At 43.5% G+C, this 21442-nt stretch overlaps 1 protein-coding gene across 12 annotated transcripts in view; it reads left to right on the forward strand.

Annotated features, from left to right (window-relative positions):
- The first annotated feature begins 8968 nt into the window (after positions 1–8968).
- The window catches only part of zc3h13 (zinc finger CCCH-type containing 13), a 91926-nt gene continuing 79452 nt past the window's right edge, over positions 8969–21442 (forward strand). For 9 of the 12 annotated variants that reach the window (XM_072584605.1, XM_072584617.1, XM_072584613.1 and 6 more), the window contains exon 1: positions 8969–9106. The gene's annotated coding sequence lies outside the window, so the exon portion shown is untranslated. Of the gene's footprint in view, positions 9107–9960; positions 10719–21442 lie in introns of those variants that run through there. The other 3 variants (XM_072584606.1, XM_072584610.1, XM_072584607.1) reach the window with 3 other exon arrangements.

Genomic DNA, 21442 nt, shown 5'->3' on the forward strand with positions numbered 1-21442 from the left:
CATGTACATGTTTATCACATACAATACAGCACAGGAAAAGCCCTTTGGCCCACCAACCCTCCGCAGATTCTTAATCCTTATTTCGACCTATTGCCTTTTGCCCATGCCCCTGTTTACCTCCTGTTCAAGTGTCTATCAAGATTTGCCTTAAACTTGCTAATGTGCCTGCTTCCACTACCTCCACTGGAAGTGTGTTCAGGCACCCACCACCGTGGTGTGAAACATTTTCCCTGCACTTCTCCCCTAAACTTTTCCCCCCTCTCACCTTGAACTTGTGCCCTTTTGTAGGTGACCTTTCCATCCTGGGGAAAAAAAACTCCAACTATATACCCTGTCTATGCCCTGTCTATTTTGGAGACCTCTATCAGGTCGTTCCTCAGCCTCCACCTTTTCAGTGAAAACAATGGGTTTAATCTAACCTCTTTGCATAACTAAAACCCTCCAGACTAGGCAACATCCTGGTAAACATTCTGTGCACCCTTTCCAAAGCTTCCATATCCTTCTGGTGATGTGGTGACCAGAACTGCATGCAATATTAATGTTGTTGCAGGCTCTTTCATTCACAGCTAACAGCAAGTTCTGGGTACCCAATACGAATGCCTGAAGCTTTTTTGTAACCACGTTCTTAATTCAGGTTTTATGAGATGTTCTTGTCCTCCACCAGGCTACAGAGCCTGGGATATTCCTTCTATCCTCCCAACAATTATGGTAGCTTGAACCCAAAGAGAAAATGCTGGAAAATCTCAGCAGGTCTGGCAGCATCTGCAAGGAGAGAAAAGAGCTGATGTTTCGAGTCTAACTGACCCTTTGTCAAAGCTAAAAAAAAAGAGATATAGGGAGGTATTTATACTAGGCTGAGAGAAGGTCAGTCATGGCTCCAGAAGCAAAGGCAGCAATAAAGAGGTGATAATGACAGTGCATAGAGAGATTATAGGGAGAGTAGGAGCTGTGAATGGCCAAGGCTGAAGCCAATGCTCTGTGACAAAATATGTGGGGGATGGAGGGGATGGGTGAAGCAGAGGCAAAATGGAAAACGGGGAGAAGGGTAGCAAAGGGGAAAGAGGAGAGGAAAAAGGTGATGAGAGAGTGGGGAGCGAGAGAAAGAGAGAAAATTAAGAAATAAGAGGGACAGAACAGTGAAAAAAATAGAAAAAAAGATAAATAAAATTAATGAAATAAAATTGCGGAGCAGAATGAAAACGGAGGGGTCGAGATGGGATAATCATCTGAAGTTGTTGAATTCAGTGTTGAGACCGGCAGGCTGTAATGTGCCTAGTCGGAAGATGAGATGCTGTTCCTCCAGTTTGTGTTGAGCTTCACTGGAACATTGCAGCAGGCCAAGGACAGACATGTGGGCGTGGGAGCAGGATTGTGTGTTGAAGTGGCAAGTCACAGGAAGATCCGGGAACTGATTGCGTACAGACCGAAGGTGCTCAGCAAAGCGATCACCCATTCGGCGTTTTGTCTCTCCGATATAGAGGAGACCACATTTGGGAGCAACGAATCCAATAGACCAAATTGAAAGAGGTACAAGTGGAACGCTGCTTAATCTGAAATGAGTGTTTGGGGCCTTGGATGGTGAGCATGGAAGAGGTAAAGGGGCAGGTGTTGCACCTTCTGTGATTACATGGGAAGGTGCCGTGTGTGATGGAGAGGTGTTAGGTGTGATGGGAAGGTGCCATGTGTGATGGGAAGGTGCCGTGTGTGATGGGAGAGGTGTTAGGTGTGATGGGAAGGTGCCGTGTGTGATGGGAGACGTGTTAGGTGTGATGGAGGAGTGGACTAGGTTGTCCTGAAGGGAACGATCTCTGCGGAATGCAGACGGGGGAGGGAAGGGAAGATGTGTTTAGCGGTGGCGTCGTGTTGGAGTTGGTGAAAATGGCAGAGGATTATTCTTTGCATGGAAGGCTGGTGGGGTGAAAGGTGAGAACAAGAGGGACCCTATCCTTGTTCTGGGAGTGAGGGTCGTGGCGCGGGAGATGGACCGCACGCTGTCGAGAGCCCTGCCAACAACTGTAAGTGGGAAGCCGCGGTTGGAGAAGAAGGAGCACATATTAAAAGCACAACTTTGGAAAGTGGCCTCATCGGAACAAACAAACAGGTGAGAACAGCTGTAGTCCAGATAGCTGTGGGAGTCAGTTGGCTTGTAATGGATATTAGTGGATAGACTATTGACAGAAATGGAGACAGAAAGGTCAAGGAAAGGAAGGCAAGTGTCGGGAGATGGACCAGGTGAAGGTGATCGAGGGATGGAAACTGGAAGCTAAGTTTATGAATTTTTCCAGGTCAGGATGAGAGCATGAAGCCGCACCAAAATAGTCAGCGATGTGCTGATAAAGCAGTTATGGGAGGGGACCTGGGTAGGCCTGGAATAAGAAATGTTCCACATACCCCATGAAAAGGCAGGCATAGCTAGGACCCATGTGGGTACCCATTGCTACACCTTTGATTTGGAGGAAATGGGATGAGTTGAAGGAGATGTTGTTGCAAGAGAGAACAGGTTCAGCCAGGCGGAGGAGAGTGGTGGAGTATGGAGATTGTTCGGGCCTCTTTATAAAGCTCTGGTTAGGCCCCATTTGGAGTACTGTGTCCAGTTTTGGTCCCCACACCTCAGGAAGGGCATACTGGCACTGGAACGTGTCCAGCGGAGATTCACACGGATGATCCCTGGAATGACAGGTCTAGCATATGAGGAACGGCTGAGGATACTGGGATTGTATTCGTTGGAGTTTAGAAGATTAAGGGGAGATCTAATAGAGACGTACAAAATAATACATGGCTTTGAAAAGGTGGATGCTAGGAAATTGTTTCTGTTAGGCGAGGAGACTAGGACCCGTGGACACAGCCTTAGAATTAGAGGGGGTCATTTCAGAACGGAAATGCGGAGACATTTCTTCAGCCAGAGAGTGGTGGGCCTGTGGAATTCATTGCCACGGAGTGCAGTGGAAGCCGGGATGCTAAATGTCTTCAAGGCCGAGATTGATAGGATCTTGTTGTCTAGAGGAATTAAGGGCTACGGGGAGAATGCTGGTAAGTGGAGCTGAAATGCGCATCAGCCATGATTGAATGGCGGAGTGGACTCGATGGGCCGAATGGCCTTCCTTCCACTCCTATGTCTTATGGTCTTATGGAAGTGAAGAGCTTTCAAGCCGTCTTGGTGTGGGGCGGAGGTGTAAAGAGATTGCACTTCACTGGTGAATAGAAGGTGGTTAGGGCCTGCGAATTGAAAGCTGTCAATGTGTCGCAGGGCATCAGAGGAATCCCGGATGTAGGTGGGGAGGGAGTGAACCAGAGGAGTAAGGATGGAGTTAAGGTAGGAGGAAATATGTTCAGTGGGGCAGGAGCATGCTGACACAGTGGGCCTGCTGGGACAGTCCTTCTTGTGGATTTTGGGGAGTAGGTAGAAACGGGCTGTCCGGGGTTGGGAGACTACGAGGTTGGAAGCTGTGAGGGGGAGGCATCCGGAGGAAATGAGGTCAGTCACGGTGTTGGAGACAATGGCTTGATGCTCAGTGATGTGGTCATGCTCTGGGGGAGGTAGGAGGAGGAATCTGAGAGTTGGCGCTCAGCCTCTGCCAGACGACAACAGCATCCCCTTTGTCAGCAGGTTTGATGACAAGGTTGTGGTTGGACCAAAGGGAGCGAAGGGCAGAAAGTCCGACTGGGCATGTTACAGCCTGCCGGTCTCAACATTAAATTCAACAACTTCAAATGATTATCCCATCTCGACCCCTCTGTTTTCATTCTGTTCCATAACTTTATTTCATTTATTTTATTTACCCTTTTAAAAATTTTTTTTCACTGTTCTGTACCTCTTATTTCTTGATTGTCTTTCTTTCTCTCACTCCCCACTCTCTCATCACCTTTTTCCTCTCCTCTTCCCCCTTTGCTACCCTTCTCCCGTTTTCCATTTTGCCTCTGCTTCACCCATCCCCCCATATTTTATCACAGAGCATTGGCTTCAGCCTTGGCCATTCACAGCTCCTACTATCCCTATAATCTCTCTATGCACTGTCATTATCATCTCTTTATTGCTACCTTTGCTTCTGGAGCCATGACTGACCTTTTCTCAGCCTAGTATAAATACCTCCCTATTTCTCCCTTTCTTTTAGCTTTGACAAAGGGTCAGTTAGACTCGAAATGTCAGCTCTTTTCTCTCCTGCCAGACCTGCTGAGATTTTCCAGCATTTTCTCTTTTGGTTTCAGATTCTAGCATCCGCACTAATTTGCTTTAGTTAATTATGGTGGCTTAGTGGTTAGCACTGTTGCCTCTCAGCGGCAGGGACCCGAGTTCGATTCCAGCCTCAGGTGACTGTCTGTATGGAGTATGCACATTCTCCCAAAGTCTGCTTGGGTATACTCAGGTTTCCTCCCACAGTCCATGGATTAGCCATGGGAAATGCAGGGCTGGGTCTGGATGGGATCACCATTGGAGAGTCAAAGTGGATTCGGTAGGCCAAAGGCCTGCTTCCAAACTGTAGGGACTCTAAGAATTGTTTTCCTTCTTTGCTACAATTCTCATATATGTATCTCACTGCTCACAGCTGAAAGAAGTACTAGTGCACGCACAGGAGTTCTGTTACACCAAAAACTGTTAGACACACGTTCTGTACAGCTGCGGCTTAATCTACTTTAGAATACTGTTTGAAAAAAAAATTACTGCACCATTCATCCCTCCTGAACCTGTATTCAGGATAACATGAGCATCCACTAGAACAGTTCAGTTTCTACGATGAATTGGGATGGGCAACTTGTTGTACCTTTAAGGAACTACTTGTGCATGAACTTGTATTTCTACTTATTTCTGCTGGTTAGTCTATTGGTCAATGCTCCACAAAGTACACTTGATTTTCTGTCAAATTCAGCACCCCTGCCTCATGAAAGAGATTATTGTAGCTCCTATAGTTGCCTATTGATTTGCATAGACCTTAAAATATCTTGCTGAGACAAGGAATGTACTCTTTTAGCTTCCTAGTGAGAGGTACAGGGCATTAGGTCAGCCTTGGATTTCTTTTATGTATGCGACATTCATAAACTTGAAGAACGGTGCAAACATAAGAAGTTAAAAGTCACACAACACCCATAAAAGTCACACACATAGTCCAACAGGTTTAACTGGAAGCACACTAGCTTTCGGAGCGACGCTCCTTCATCAGGTGATAGCATCAGGAGTGTCGCTCCGAAAGCTAGTGCTTCCAATTAAACCTGTTTGACTATAGCCTGGTGTTGTGTGACTTTTAACTTTGTACACCCCAGTCCAGCACCGGCATCTCCAAATCGTGGCAAATGTAAGAGTTAGTGAAAGGTGCCTGGTGTTGTGCAATATATTCTGACAGCATTATATCACATGGGATTGGAAAAAGATCTGTTTAGAAGGGTTTTCAATTGCAAATAAAGTATATTTTTGAAATTAAAAAAAAGCCATCATCCTTCCTATACACTTCCCCAAGTGCCACCTATTTTTGCAAAGCTTTGACAAGGATACTACAACAATAAAAAAATTTAGTTACACAAAATTAGAAAGAGTCCTTAGTAGTTTCTGACTCACTATGATTCTCCTGCTTAACGTGCACACACAGAATGAAATACTGAACATACAATTATCTCAAAAATAAACTCCCCAACCTCAGAAATCAAGCTCTATCAAGACCTCTATTATTTTCCAATCCCGGCTTGAAACATTTAGGAATTCTTTGTCCAAAGGATTCTTAATTCATAAATTTAGACTTCACATTGTGTCACCAGCTGTGTGGTGATGCAGGGATGGCCAGTGGACTGGAGGTCTGAGTGGAGCGGGAGAGTTATTGTACTGGGCACTGGTACGGGCAGTCAGCAGCTTGCCAGCGGGTCAGACCACATGTGGAAGACCTCTGCGCTGATGTAATATAGGTCCTTTACAGAAAAACTGTAATGCATGTCTTTATTTCTCACTTTTTCTAACTTATACTATGCATGTAAGTGAATAGGCTGAGGCTAATTTCTCTGGAGCATCAGAGACGGAGGGATGACTTTATTGAGATTTATAAAATCACAAGGGGCATGGATGGTGTGAACAACCAAGATGTTTTTTTGCAGGGTAGAGGAGTCCAGAACTAGACGGCATATGTTTAAAGTGAGAGGGGAAAGATTTAAAAGGGATCTGAGGGGCAACCTGTCTCGCAGAGCTGTTGGAGGAAGTGGTGGAGGCTTGTACAACTGCAACATTTAAAAAGCATCTGGAGGGGTATCTGAATAGGAAAGGTTTGAAAGGATTTGGGTCAAGATTAGAGTAGTGCTGGTCAGGAAAAAAATCGATGTTTCAGGCAAACGCCCTCATCATCAGGAAGGGGGAAATAAAACACTCCACTCCCTGTGGTGCCCACCTCTCCCTAAACAAGGGTCTTGTCTACCTTGAAGGGATTTGGGCCAATTGCTGGCAAATGTGGACCAGATTGAATTTAGGATATCTGGCTGGCATGGATAAATTGGACCAAGGGGTCTGTTTCCGTGCTGTATAACTCTATGACCCTATAATGTAACTTCTCTTTTCTCCGTTATCTCTCTATTTTGTATCTAAGTTCTGTACCTAGATGCCTTGTATCTAAGATGGCAACATGTGGGGGAACATTCTAAACTTTTCACTATACTCCTGTACCTCCATTCTTAAGTACAGGCAATAATAAAGGATATTCTAATTCTAATCTCAAAAACGGTTCCTTGAAACGTCTCAATTTCTCCTTTCAATTTCTTTACCACCCATTAGGTCACAAAGCACTAAAATGGTGAGGTTACATTTCTCAGACTATTCCTTGTGCTATATCGGAAAAAAGGATGAAATTTAATTCAATGCTTGAATGTTCACCTCTCAGAAATATGATTCATAATTAACTTGAAAATGAAGCAATTGCAGTTAAGTGGGCAGTTCAAATAAAACACTAACATGTTATGTTCGAGCCCAGCTGTCCCTGGAGAAGGAGCATGCGGTGTCCACCAACACCCTTGAGTTGTCCAGGGAGAGGTGGGCACTGCAGGGAGTGGAGTATCTTATTTCCTCCTCCAACTCTATTTTGGTTCAATCTCTGCCATCCCCTTCACTTTTTTGATCAAGCAGCATTGCCCTTTGTTGAGAAGGGCGCTGCTTGTCACCAGCCACTCTGGTGTATTTTTTTCTTTCTGGTGGTGGAATACAAATAAAAATTATGCACTTGTTGTTTTTCAGTGTCCTATACCTTACACACAAAAAGAAATAAACAGGGGATTTGTGAGGAGGTTACACTAAAAAAAATTAACATGCCACAGTTATAAAATTGCCGATGCACTCAACAGGAAGGTTAAAGATGAATTTAGAGTTAACTAAAAATTGAAATTCCGAGTTAACATAGTGTTAAGACCACTTAATTTCAGCAGAAAATTTTGAGGAGCTTCTGTTACACTAATAAATATATTTGTTATTGAATGAAAATAAGTTTGTATCCTCCACTATGTGAACAAGTGAAGGTGTGAAAATGCCAGAGTTGGACTGGGTTGGACAAGGTCAAAAAGAAAATCAAATGACATCAGGTTATAGTCCAACAAGTTTATTTGAAATTTGAAACTTTTGGTGTTCAGCTCACGCTTGAGAAAGGAGCTGAGCTCCGAAAGCTTGTGATTTCAAATAAACCTGTTGCTCTATAACCTGGTGTTGTTTGATTTTTTGACCTTACGTGTACAATCTAATGTCACTGCCACAAGAAATTTTAGTTTTAAGAACTGATCAGAACTAGACTAGTGAACATAAGAGGTATAGTTAGTAATTTTACATATGATACCAAAATTGGACGGGATCTTGATCATATGGACCAATGGGCTGAGAAATAGCAGATGGAGTTTAATTTAGATAAATGAGAAGTGCTGCATTTTGGAAAGGCAAATCAGGGCAGGATTTACACACTTAATGGTAAGGTGCTGGGGAGCGTTGCTGAACAAAGAGACCTTGGAGTGCAGGTTCATAGTTCCTTGAAAGTGAAGTCGCAGGTAGATAGGATAGTGAAGAAGGCATTTGATTAGCTTTCCTTTATTGGTCAGAGCATTGAGTATAGGAGTTGGGAGGTCATGTTGCAGCTGTATGTTTAGGCCACCTTTGGAATGTTGTGTGCAATCCTGGTCTCCCTCCTGTAGGAAGGATGATATGAAACTTGAAAGGGTTTGGAAAAGATTTACAAGAATATTACCAAAGTTGGAGGGTTTGAGTTATAGGGAGAGGCTGAATAGGCTGGGGCTGTATTCTCTGGAGCATCAGAGGCTGAGGAATGACCTTATAGAGGTTTATAAAATAATGAGGGGCATGGATAGGGTAAATAGACAAGGTCTTTTCCCTGGGGTGGGGGAGTCCATAAGTAGAGGGCTTAGGATGAGAGGGGAAAGATATAAAAGGGACCGAAGGGGCAACTTTTCATGCAGAGGGTGGTGCGTGTATGGAATGAGCTGCCAGAGGAAGCGGGGTCGAGAGTGTGCTGCGGGAAAAGCACAGCAGGACAGGCAGAATCCGAGGAGCAGGAAGATCGACGTTTCAGGCAAGAGCTCTTCATCAGGAATCGGGTGCTGCCTGACCTGCTGTGCTTTTCCAGCACCACACCCTTCACTCTAATCTTCAGCCTCTGCAGTCCTCACTTTGTGCCAGAGGAAGTGGCGGAGGCTGGTACAACTACAGCATTTAAAAGGCATCTGGATGGGTACATGAATGGGAAGGGTTTGGAGGGATATGAGCCAAGTGCTGGCAAATGGGCCTAGATTAGTTTAGGATACCTGGGTCGGGCTGGGCCCAACGGTCCTGTTTCCGTGCCGTGCAGCTCTATGACACTTTTCAAAAAGTGAATCTGATCGAACATGCCGCGAGTGAACTGGACTCCCCGCCGCCGCTGACTTTGACAGGAGGGGTTCGAATTTGCGGGCACCCTCCGGGTCACCCCCGCGCCGGGGTCCTCCTGGGGCGGGTGGTCGCTCGCCGATGACGTCGCTCCGGTGACGGAGGAAGCAGCAACGGGGGCAGCGGCGAGGGCCTCGGCTGTCGGTAGCCGGACACCCCCCGCCCGCCTCTCCGCACACCCGCCCCCTTCTCAACTCCGGCGGCATCTCCAACCGCTCCCAGGTGCGTGCAGTCAGCGGGCCTCGCGGGCAGGCAGCAGGGGACCGCCGGGCTCCACCGGACAGAGAGGAGGAGGAGGCGAGGGCGCTCGCGCCTCGGCATGTGGGCCCGGCCCGCCCTCCTGCCATTAGGCTACAAGGAGAGGGAGGGAGGGTGGTACAAAGGGTCTCAGAGGAGCTTTATCTTCCTTCAGCCTTTAGAATCCAGCGTGTTTTGTTTTAGCAAAGATACCGGGCTCTATCCAGTCAGAGACACGATTAAATCCCCCCCCCCCCCCGCGCAGAGGCTGGAATCTAGACAGACGGTCAGGAGAGGGTGAGGACTGCAGATGCTGGAGATCGGAGTCGACTGTGTGTGTGTGTGTGGTGCTGCAAAAGCACGGCAATGATTCCTGATGAAGGGCTCCTGCACCTCGGACGCTGCATGACCTGCTGTGCCGTTGCAGCACCACACACTCTGGAGACAGGCAGGAGGATGGAATAACACAGGGAGCCGGACAGTATCGCGCGAGGTGGAGGAACCCACCTTTCGGGGATGTAACCCTTCTTCAGGACCTGAAATGTTAACTCCTCCACCTCCCCTGACGCTGCCTGGCTCCCTGTGTCCTCCCAGCCTCCTGTTTTGTCAGCTTACTGAAACCTATGGATCTGGAGCTGCTGGTTTTGGACTGGGGTGGACAAAGTTTAAAAATCACACAGCACCAGGTTATAGGCCAACAGGTATATTTGGAAGTACAAGCTCTCAGGGTGCTGTTCCTCTATTCCGCTTTCTCCTCCTTCCCCTGTCCTCCCTTTCTCACATTCAGAAGAACTCACTTACAAAATTCATATTATCTGTTGCCCTCCTTGCCCTGGCAGCTCCAGCTGGAAGCGTGTGTTAAAACGGGTTTGAATGGCCCTCTCCTCACCCATGCAGCGTCCTGGAAAAAAAGAGAGAGGAAACAAAAACAGAAATTGCTGGAAAAAAGTTCAGGGCTGGCAGCACCTGTGGAGAGAAATTACAGAGTTAACCATTCTGAGTACGGTGACCCCCTTCCTCAGCCCTTTAAAGAGAGAGGATTTCATCCACGCGGGGTGATCGACAAGATGTCTCCCAAGTGTTTCACAGCCAGCGAATTACTTCGGAAGTGTCATCATATTTTGTTTGTGTGTCGAAGGGGAACGGCAGCTGATTCCGGGCTCACCAAGCTCCCACTGGCAGCAATGACCAGATGATTTTTTTTGTGATGTTGATTGAGGACAGATATTGGGAGAAAGTGAGGACTGCAGATGCTGGAATTTCTGATGAAGGGCTTATGCCCGAAACGTCGATTCTGCTGATCCTCGGATGCTGTCTGATCTGTGCTTTTCCAGCACCACACTGAGGACAGATATTGGCCAGGAACCGAGGACAGCACCCCTGCTCTTCTTTGCAACAGTGCCTGAGATCGTTTTGCATCCACCCGTCTGGCAGATGGTGCCTCAATTTGACTTCTCATCCAAAAGACACCTCTGACAGGGTAGCACTCCCTCATTATTACACTGGAATCTCAGCCTTGTCTTTAAGTCTGAGAGTAGCTATAAACTTGTGATTCATTGGCACGTGCTATCAATTGATCCGCATTTGATATTGTGAGGTAGCAATTATTCTTAACTAGTAGAAACATCTATGTCACTTGTGCATGCTGGCATAGGTTTCCATTCCTTCGAAGTCACGATGTGTAATCGGCAAATGATGTGATAGCACCAGTTTTGTGCTGCACTTTTGGGGTTGGTTAGTTCAGTTGGCTGGTTTTCAATACAGAATGATGCCAATACCATGGGTTTAATTCTTGCACCGGGTTGAGGTTACCATGAAGGACTGTCCATCCCAACCTTTCCCCTTGCCTGAGACATGGTGACCCTTAAGTCTAAACCACCACGCTCTAATGACCGGGCTGCCAAATGGTCCGGTAGGACTATGGTGACTTTCACCCTGCTCCACAACTGGCAACAAAAACCCCCCCCCCCCCCCCCCCTTCATTCCAAATGTTTTGAAATCACTGGGCTCCGGACTTTGGACTGATTTGATCTCTGATCTTAGGAAGTCAAACCACCAACTGGGGAAGTACACTACTTTATTGAGGCGCTATGATTCCAGATTGACATCCTGCTACAGGTGCAATCCCTCTTTTCAATAGAACATCCTGTAATTGACATCATGGAATGAGATCTATACCTTTCAAGGAATATTCTGTGTGGGTAATCCAAGAAACAATATTCTCCTCAACTTTGTTTCCTGTTTAATCTTTGGTGAGCCTGCCAATGCAGCCAAGTACCAGGAAGACATGCTGCAAAGATTTTATTTGAAAGCCTAGTGTCATGCTTTTCATGCTTTACAGTTGAGAAAATCCTTGTGTTTCTCTTATGGAGCCTTCGAGCACAGAATGAGATTATTGCCCATTGTGCTTGAGAGTTGGGGATTTCAGATTCACCATGTTCCTCTAATGGGGTCTTTTAAAATGAGTATGCCGATATATTTCCCACTAATTTTAAAACCCCAGTTCTTTTTTTTTTGCAGAGGTTGTTGTATAAGTAACAGTTTAGTACATGATGGCATTTGAAGGGTAAACCTTCCCTCAACCACTTTCATGTAATTGCATGTTCCAGTTTTCCGTTTAGGTTCTTTGAAAAGCTGAGGCATATTAAAAAAAAGTTCCCTTGTGGCTTTATTGGTGACAGCAATGTATAGTTTTCCCGCACATACCAGGATTCCAGCTGAATTCTGCCACGGTGCTGATAAGGGTGCAACGATTGGTTTTGACATCCAGGGTAAAGGAACATAAGAATGGTTTTGTCAGACTATTTGCTTGAAATACATCAGTGTCCGTGTGGTATGAGGGAAAGGTTATTCTCAACTGATGTGCTATGTGATCAAATACATTGCAAACTCCACAAGCAGGCAGGGCATTAGAGAGCAAATGATAGAGTGAAACTGTGCCCCAAATTGGTAGTTTGTTGATTCTTATACAAAGGAGAAAACTGAAGGGCAGAGGAGGGTAAAAAGAAATTGCCAAATATCAGGTTGGATGAATTCAATATAGCTAGAAGTAGGTTGTTGTGTGGAGCTCACAAGATAAATATGAACCAGAAAAAACCATTTGTAGTTCATTCATCCAGCAGGGGCTAGATAGTTTATTTTCCTAACTATCAGCCCCTGGCCCACCCAAGATCTCATGATTTCTTAGTGACTATTCAGCTTTTACCTGATACTTTGTCTGAAAAATCTTTGTGAAGAACTTCCAGATGCCAATCCTAAGTTTACCTTTTACAAGTTTAGACTTGAATCCTATTGCCTTACTGGCACAGTTCAGTTTGATGTCTGCTAGTTTTGTATGCCCTTCACTCTGTGTATTTTTAGGTAATGCATACACAGTATGTACTGTGAAATTCATTTTAAACTGCCAACTCATCTCGTATCAAGAAAGGCCAAGTTTTTTTGTGTGACTTCATGGGTAAATGCAGTCTCTAATGTAAAATGCAACCATGGAAACTGTTGCATTGCTAGGTTTGGTTTAGGCTTGATTGGCTGGTTTTCACTGGGTTGATGCTTGGGTGTGAAATGTAAGTAGAAATTGCTGAAAAAACTCAGCAGGCCTATCAGCATCTGTGGAGACCAGGCAGAGTTGATATTTCGGATCCAGTGACCCACCTTCAGAAATGGACCTAAAACATCAACTCAGTTTTGTCTCCACAGATTTTGTCAGACCTGATGGGTTTTTCCAGCAATTTCTGCTTTTTGTTTCTGATTTCCAGCATCAGACATTCTTTGCTTTGTTGTTATGATGCTTGGTGTGCTTGGACTGGGAAAAGGAAGGATTCACCAGGGCTCCTATTCATGATCAATATCTAGGGATCCTGCAAGTGTGCTGGAATGTCAAGGGGCACAGGATTGGGCTAATTTCCAAATATCTCATGTGTGATCTGTAGATGCTCATCTGCATTTGATGCATGATTCAGCGAAGTGCTATTGGAGTTTGTGGAGATGTTTGGGATGCAGCTAACTAAGGCAAACTCGGAAATTTATCTTTAAAAACACTTGCCAGATCATTTTGCCTTCACACAGTTTAAAATTTGTACTTGCATTTTACCAAAGCAGTTTTCAAGCTTAGCTCCTGGAAACTGTCTCAGGATTTCTTTTCTAACACAGTTCTTCCTGTTGTTTCTGCCTACTGTTTAAATGGTTAGTCGGTTAAATTCTGAGTCAGTATTTGGGCTAATTGCTGAATAGAATTTCAATACATTGCGTTAAAGTTTGAGAAAACCCCCATTGTTTCTTGTGATCAGAGAATAAACCTTTCACAAAACCCAGTTGCAGTGGTGATCACTTGCGAATGAGTGTGATTGTCCACCCCTGAAAATCTATGTTACTGGTCAGTGGGTCCTTGCATGGTTGATGAGCCCAATCCTAGAGTTTCATCTCTCTCTGCACACTTCACCAGTGTTTTTGTGAGGTGGAATTGGTCTTTGGTGTTGACATCATTAGTGTTCCTTTCTCCAGTTCCTTTTCTGTACTTCCTCTTGCCATAGAGATCTACAGCATGGAAACAGACCCTTCAGTCCAACCTGTCCATGCCGACCAGATATCCCAACCCAACCTCGTCCCACCTGTCAGCACCCGGCCCATCTCCCTCCAAACCCTTCCTATTCATATACCCATCCAAATGCCTCTTAAATGTTGCAATTGTATCAGCCTCCACCACATCCTCTGGCAGCTGTTCTCAAAGAATTGTGTCTCTACATACAGGAGGTTTCTCCAAGCTGGTTTCTTCTGAATGAGGGTCTCCCATGCATTGATGTTTATGTTGTAATTCTTGAAGCTTTCAGGGAGTGTTTGAAACACTTCCTTTGCCTTTCCATAGTTTGTCACTTATTTCTGCAGTCAAGAGGCTCAAGTGTTCCACTGATCCTGAGAGTGATGCGATCGAGAGTTCTCAACTCCTGGCAGGCTCTCCCATGACTGTAAGATCGGAGGGGAGGAACCAGGCAAAGTGCCATCCAAAGGAAGTCCTTAGTGGTGATTGAGGTGAAAGATACTTGCATGATATCAACGGCTGTGATGGCAGGTGAAGGCTGCAGCAATAGGTAGGTTCTTAATCGTCAGGGTCTCCTTGCCACTGGAAAGGAATGTCCCTTCTGTCAAGGACTGTGTGTGTCTGCTGATGTGCAACAGCATTCCCAAGGTTAAGAGATGTCTCACCCAAGACATCTATCTTGAGGAATTTACAAAACTGATGTAAGGGTCAAAGGTAAGAATTCCTCCCAGTTCTCTGTTACATCTCCCATAAAAGGCAATATGTTGCAAATTGTTGGAGAGGTTCAGAGATCGAAGTGTTTGTGTCAGTAAAGGAATTGTCAGTTGAGTTGCTGGTGTTGATTGGTGTGTTCTCCTCCCAGCGCGCCCCGCCCCCCTCTCTCTCTCTCTCTCTCTCTCTCTCTCTCTCTCTCTCTCTCTCTCTCTCTCTCTCTCTCTCTCTCTCTCTTCTCTTCTCTCTCTCTCTCTCTCTCTCTCCAGTTGCTTATTTGCATTTTTGTTGTTGCTGCAATCTACATCACTTTTCTATGAGATTAAAATACTCAGTCTGGATTAATGGAATCTACTGCATTGAGTTATGGTACTTATTAGAGCATAGAGTCCAATTTAGAAATTGCAAGCATGCTAGCAAGAATTAGATGTTTCATATAATTCCTCTTTTCAATAAATTTTCCTAAGATCTTACTTGACTGATAGTGGCAAGCTACATTGATTTATTTTAACTGGTCATGGTGCAAAGCTAATAATAGTTGTAGATATCTTGCTTTCCACTCACCTGGGAGTTAAACTCTTATGTTTTGACTTGAGCAGTACCATTCCCTCAAAGCACTTTTGAAGACAATGGAATTCCGTCCTTCGGAGTATTGTTAATGAAGCTTAGCATGAGGACTGTACTTTTAACTCTTTCCCAGGATATGAGAATCGTTAGCCATTTCCTCAGCTTGAACTAAGTTGCTTGCTTGGCCATTTCAGAGAGCAGTTAAGCATTGGCCATGTCACTGGGAGTGGAGTTCTGTGGAGACCAGACCAGGCAGCTGGGTGGCTCAGTGGTTAGCACTGCTGCCTCACAGCATCAGGGTCCCAGATTCAATTCCAGCCTCTGGCGACTGTCTGTGTGGAGTTTGCACATTCTCCCTGTGTCTGCGTGAGTTTCCTCCGGGTGCTCCAGTTTTCTCCCACAGTCCAAAAATGTGCAGGTTAGGTGAATTGGCCATGCTAAATTGCCCATAGTGTTAGGTACATTAGTCAAAGGGAAATGGGCCTGGGTGGGTTACTCTTTGGAGGGTCGGTGTGAACTTGTTGGGCCAAAGGGCCTGTTTCCACACTGTAGGGAATCTAATCTAATCTAATCTAATCTAATCTTTCCTTTGCTAAAAGACATTATGAATCAGATGGAAATAGAGTCATAGAGATGTACAGCATGGAAACAGACCCATCGGTCCAACCTGTCCATGCCGAGCAGATATCCCAACCCAATCTAGTCCCACCTGCCAGCACCCGGCCCATATCCCTCCAAACCCTTCCTATTCATATACCCATCCAAATGCCTCTTAAATGTTGCAATTGTACCAGCCTCCACCACCACCTCTGGCAGCTTATTCCATTTTCACGATCAATGATTCCTGATTAACTTTTAATTGCAGATTGATTGAATATTCTGTTTCTTGCTTTTATTTTTTTTTGCTTGTTATCAAGACTTTGGTATTTGCTGACCGCAAATGTTGCTCTAGTCTTTGAGACTCTCAGATGAAGACTGAACTGAATCCAATGTCTGGGCTTTGGCATTAATACTCAGAGCCAAATCTGAAGTGGATTAAGAGACCCAGAAGATCTGGACATGGGCATATTAGAAGCATGACTTGCTAGTGCTTTTGATGAAGTAATCCTGAGGAGAATCTTGATGTATTGCACTCAGTTTACTACCTGTGTGGGAGATTGCTCTTCAGTTTGGTGTATTACTTGGATTCCATATTGTTAATGATATGTGAGGTATTTAATCATGTCAACCCATTCTTCAACTTAGGTGAGCACAGTTAGTTATGTCAACAACTCTTGGCAAAACTGTACGTCACCTTTGGAGGGTTTTTTGGAGGAGGGTGGGGGGTGGGGGTTTGATACTGGCGGGAATATTGAAACATTTCTGAGTATTTCCAAGAATGGGTTTACTGAAATAGAGACAAGTTAATCTGGGTAGAGGTAATATCTAAGAATATCAAATTGGCCAAAATAACCTTTGACTGAGGCACGTATGTGAATGCTGAAAATTGGAGGAAGTTCTTAAACTTTAAATCAGTGCTATTGACTGTGTAAAACCGCAACAATATAGAGTTTTTGATGTTGAAGGGACAATTTGCTGCTCAATTTCAGTTTAGTCGTGTGTGGTATGTGTTTGAATGTTGAAGAATATTTGTGTGTGGGAGAAATAGAATATCAGCTATTCAGTAGACTGTTGAAGTAAAGAACTGTACCTCATTGAAACCTCATGTGAAGTTCTAAACCCTTGCATGCAACAGTGGGTTCTACCCGACCCAGGTTTGGAGCTAATATAAAATGTGCTGATGTTGAGAAGGAATGGATCAGGAACCATACTTCAGTCCAAGACAACTAGGCGTTAGTGATACAGTGAAAAGCAAAATGTATTTTTGAACCGTTGGATGACATTTTGTCAGTAAATATACATAATATAGTTGGAGCAATACAAATCTGAGTTTGCATGCTGCATGTCAATATCTGTAGTGACTTCCAGTCATGCAGCCTGTTTAGTTGTGAATGTGAGCAGGCTGTGCTGCTAAAATCAGAAGGGAATACAGAGAGGCAAAAAGCATAACACCTGTCCTTTTATAGTTTGCATGTGCATTTTAGTTTGGGAGGATACTCAATCAGTCATCTACTCTCAGTTCCTCTATAAATTGGAGGGTATACAGAGTATTTTGCATTTTTTGTTAAACATTCAGAATAGCATAAATAAGATAAGTGAAATTTGAGTATGCAAGAAAGTTCAAATAGTTTATTGCTCTCTACTGGTGCCCAACCATTTTTTTTAATGCAGTTCTTTTTGCTCTTTGTGTGTCCCCCTTCTTAGGCTTTCCTTTTCACCTTGCATGTAGCTGCAAACATTAACATATTTGTGTTAGTCGGTTTTCAGATCAACCATTTTATCATATGATCTAGTCAGTATATTGTTAGAATAAGCTATACCAGATTTGAACTTTAACCAGCTGAATTCACCTATTTCTGAGTTCCATTTGGAAATATTCTTCTGTGCGCACAAACTGTTAGATTCTATTTTGACAGTTTTGGCTGTGATCCAGTGCCTTTGTTAAATGCTTATATTTTGGATGTGAGTTTGGATAGTGACTATTAGTAGATACTTGTCCTGTTGAGAGTCTTATGGCCGTGCCTAGTCCAGTCCCATTAACACAATATGAGCGTGTTCATTTTCCTGCATAGATCACTGGAAATTGTTCAAATAGAAGTTCTGACTGAACACATCTCTCTGCCTCAGAGGTGCTGAGGTTAATTACAGAATTCCAACTGGGTGCCCAGATTCAGATCAGTGCATGTCAGAAATTGAGTTTGAGTCTTTCCAGCATGCATAACTCAGTTACATCCTATCCTTGGGGAAACATGAATGCTAATACAATTGTGATTTACAATTGAGGTTTGTAAATAGTCTCAAATTGTCCCCATTGACGTTGTTTTAAAGTACCAGTACTTTGCTTCAGAATATTTTGAGTGATAGAAAACTGTGCCTTGCCAAGATACAATATAAGATTTACTATTCAAAATTGACACTGTTGGTATCTTTGTTGAATTGATAAACCTAGTATTACGGTCTTAAACCCTTACCACTGAATGAGAATTTTAAAATTTATGGTATTGCCTTCTATAGGCTGAACTGATTGACAGCTATTTTATTATCCTTATCATTTCAATGAAGTGTAATGGAGATTGCCCCATTGAGCTGTGGGGAATCACAAAGCTGTAGTCTTTCTCCTTTCTGATTAGTGAGTTATATATGAATTAGTCATCTTGAACTATGTAACACCAGAATAAAATGTTCATACTTGCAAGTCAGACATTAATATTACACATAACTTGTACTTTGAAATTACAGGATTGCAATGGAAGCATGTCTTTTACACTTAAAGCAGTTGGTATTTGATTCGGTTGACTCTTCTTCAGCCCTGCTTCACCACAATAATTACACTACTCACATCAAGCATAAGGCTGAACATCGGCCAGGAAATGTCCGTCTGATTATCATCCTCCCTTGCCTGGTGAATGAACGCCCTTCGAAGATGCACACCATTTAGATAAAACAATGAAAGCTAGCAAGGGCAAGAACATACTCTGGATGGCGGACTTCAGTGTTCTGCATCATGGGTCACCCTGTTGACCAGTCATGGGCTGGCAGCAGTTCAAGAAGGCAGTTCAACATCTTCTATACCTACACTCTGTGAATGAAATTATTTTAATAAATCGTTTGATAAACTTAATATATTTTACCCAGAAAATGCTAAATATTGAGCTTCAGCGCTCATGAGACATTTTGGGTCCTCATTCATCTCATTTTCCATAGTAGATGTTCATTCCCAAAGTAGTACAATAGCTACAATCCTGACTCTACCATTTTCTTCCATATATAAATACATCTTTAGTGTTGCTAATGTCATGATCCCATTTGACATTAATACTGGGCAAGTCAGATCCCAGAATGAAACCCAGCTGTTAGACCCACTTTATTTTAACTGTGGCGATCAGTTACTGAACACATCTATGAGACTCTGCAATTATATTTTTAACACAAAGACTGGAACAGTTATTAAACAAAACCATATTAGACTGGACAAAAAGATTGAAAATATTTAATTGCCATCAATAATATTCAAACTCTCGCTGTTCTCTTTCTACCAAAAATACCCTTACAATCATCAAAACTCCAGAAATATCTCCACACGTAGGTTTCATGCACAGGCTGTCTAAACAATAAATGAGGCTCAGATTCGGAAAGTTAAAAAAATTGCCCACTGACAACAGTCGACACTGAAATGTCCAGAAGGGAGTCAGTCAGTTGTACACAGGCCAGTACATCTGCGATCAGTTTCCTTCTGGCAAATGTCTGTGTACGTTTTCATTTTCTTCAGTAGTGACACCTTAAACTGCAAACTAAGCTTATTGCTACTTTAACTTCAGAGCAGACACTAGAATGTCCTGAAACTCAATCCAGCTGTCTTGCAAGATTTCTGACAGAAGCATTAAACATGCTGCTGCTACTCTCTAGTACACATGTACACTGACTGACTGACTCCCTTCTGGACCTTTGGTGTCTATTGTTGTTATTAGGCAATTTTTTTTTAACTTTCCAAATCTGAGCTTCATCTGTTGTGTTGATACGTTGATAGTTTATGCAGTGCTGGAGGAAGCCATTGTGACGCATCTGGACTTTGGGAGTGATCCCCTCTCAGAATCCAATCCTGAATCTTGATATACCACCTTCAGGTGCCTCATGTGATCTGTACCAATTGTATTTGTCCTTTTGGCCTTCACACTGCTACTTTCTCTTGGCAAAATTGGCACATTTGCCGCTGGTGTATTTCTGCAGCTGAAATGCCTTCGTCCCCAACTTTCTTTATCTGCAGCTTTCCTTACACCCACCCCCAGCCCTGAAGAAGGGTTATACCCAAAACGTTGACTTCTCCACCTCTGGCTGCTCCACGGCCTGCTGTGTTCTTCCAGCCTCTTGCTTGTCCACCTTGGAATCCAGCATCTGCAGGTTTTTTTGTCTGTAAATGAACAGGCAGCAAGACTTCTCAGTACTAAGCTCACAAGAACAACTTTAAAAATGAACTCCACTCCCTCTCCTTAGTAAACAAAAATATGAAGGTTATACATTATTCCTAACAATAGGTATTCTTTTTACTTGTGACGCGACAGTATGAATGTTGTCATGATGCGATGTAATGGGACAAACTATTTTTACTATTGAAGAGGAATCCAATAGAATTTACAATAAAGGCAGAGCATTTAGAACTTGGGCAAATACGGCTGTCTAGAGAAGATTTGCATGGATTTAATTTGAAGATTTTGTGGTGGTCAGTATTATGGCTGATAGAGCAGTGCCTGTGGTTGTTTCTTTGGGTTTCCAGAAGTAATTTGATAAATTGTACAGAGGTGAAGGTAAAGAGGGTTAAAAGTAGCAACGTGACATAGATTGATAATTCTTTGGGAGGGGAAGATTGATAATTGTTTGGGAGGGAGAAGATTGTATGTTTGTTCTCTGACTGGGAGCATGTGACAAGTGATACTTCCTAGAGACCTCCACTGAGCTTTGCATTGGATATTAATAGATTATATAAAGGGAGGGAGAGTAACATAGTAAAATTTACAGTTGGGCAACATGGCAAATTATGCTGATGGAAGCAGGAATTTACAAAGAAACATGAGCCAGTGTGTGAGACAATCAATAGGTAGACGCCACATAGTAGAATGTGAGATCATGCACCTTCGATCTGAGAGAGAAATTTGCAGGTTATTTTGAACAAAGAGAGATGAGCTATGCACAGTAGTGCAATTTTGTTGTGAATTTGCGTAAACCACTATAAATTAGATTGTACACCAAAATTTGTTAAAAAGGTTAATGTATTAATTCTGTTGAGCCAAGCATATAGAGAGGCATCGTCATTTACATAGACAAGGCAGGTGTTAATACAAAGTTCTGTTGTCAGTGCGGAACCTTGCTAGACATAGTTAAAAATCACACGACACTAGTTATAGTCCAACAGGTTTAATTGGAACCACTAGCTTTCGGAGCACTGCTCCTTCATCAGTTGGTTGATGAACCTGATGAAGGAGCAGTGCTCTGAAAGCTTGTGCTTCCACTTAAACCTGTTGGACTATAACCTGGTGTGTGATTTTTAACTTTGTACAGCCCAGTCCAATACCAGCATCTCCAAATCTTGCTAGACATGACTGTGCTGCAATAGTCTCATTCTCTGGGTTGTACTCACTACTGATCTTTCAAAATTATCCCCAAGATTCTTGCACTTTAAAATTTTCTTGCAAATATAATGGAAGGAATCTATCCCGCAGTGAGAAGCGAAAATCCTTGTAAGGTAAGACAAATTTAGCCCTGACGTCATGAAGTTCTTCACAAAGAATAATTAATGAATGGAATGAATGTCAGGGTAACTGATTACATTGATGTGGGACCACAAGCTTCACTGAATGGGTGAGCTAAAATGAGTTTAAGCTATCCATATTTTTCTCATGCTTGTGCAATTCTCA

This window comes from Chiloscyllium punctatum, chromosome 15 (genome assembly GCF_047496795.1).
Source record: "Chiloscyllium punctatum isolate Juve2018m chromosome 15, sChiPun1.3, whole genome shotgun sequence".
Classification (NCBI taxonomy): domain Eukaryota; kingdom Metazoa; phylum Chordata; class Chondrichthyes; order Orectolobiformes; family Hemiscylliidae; genus Chiloscyllium; species Chiloscyllium punctatum.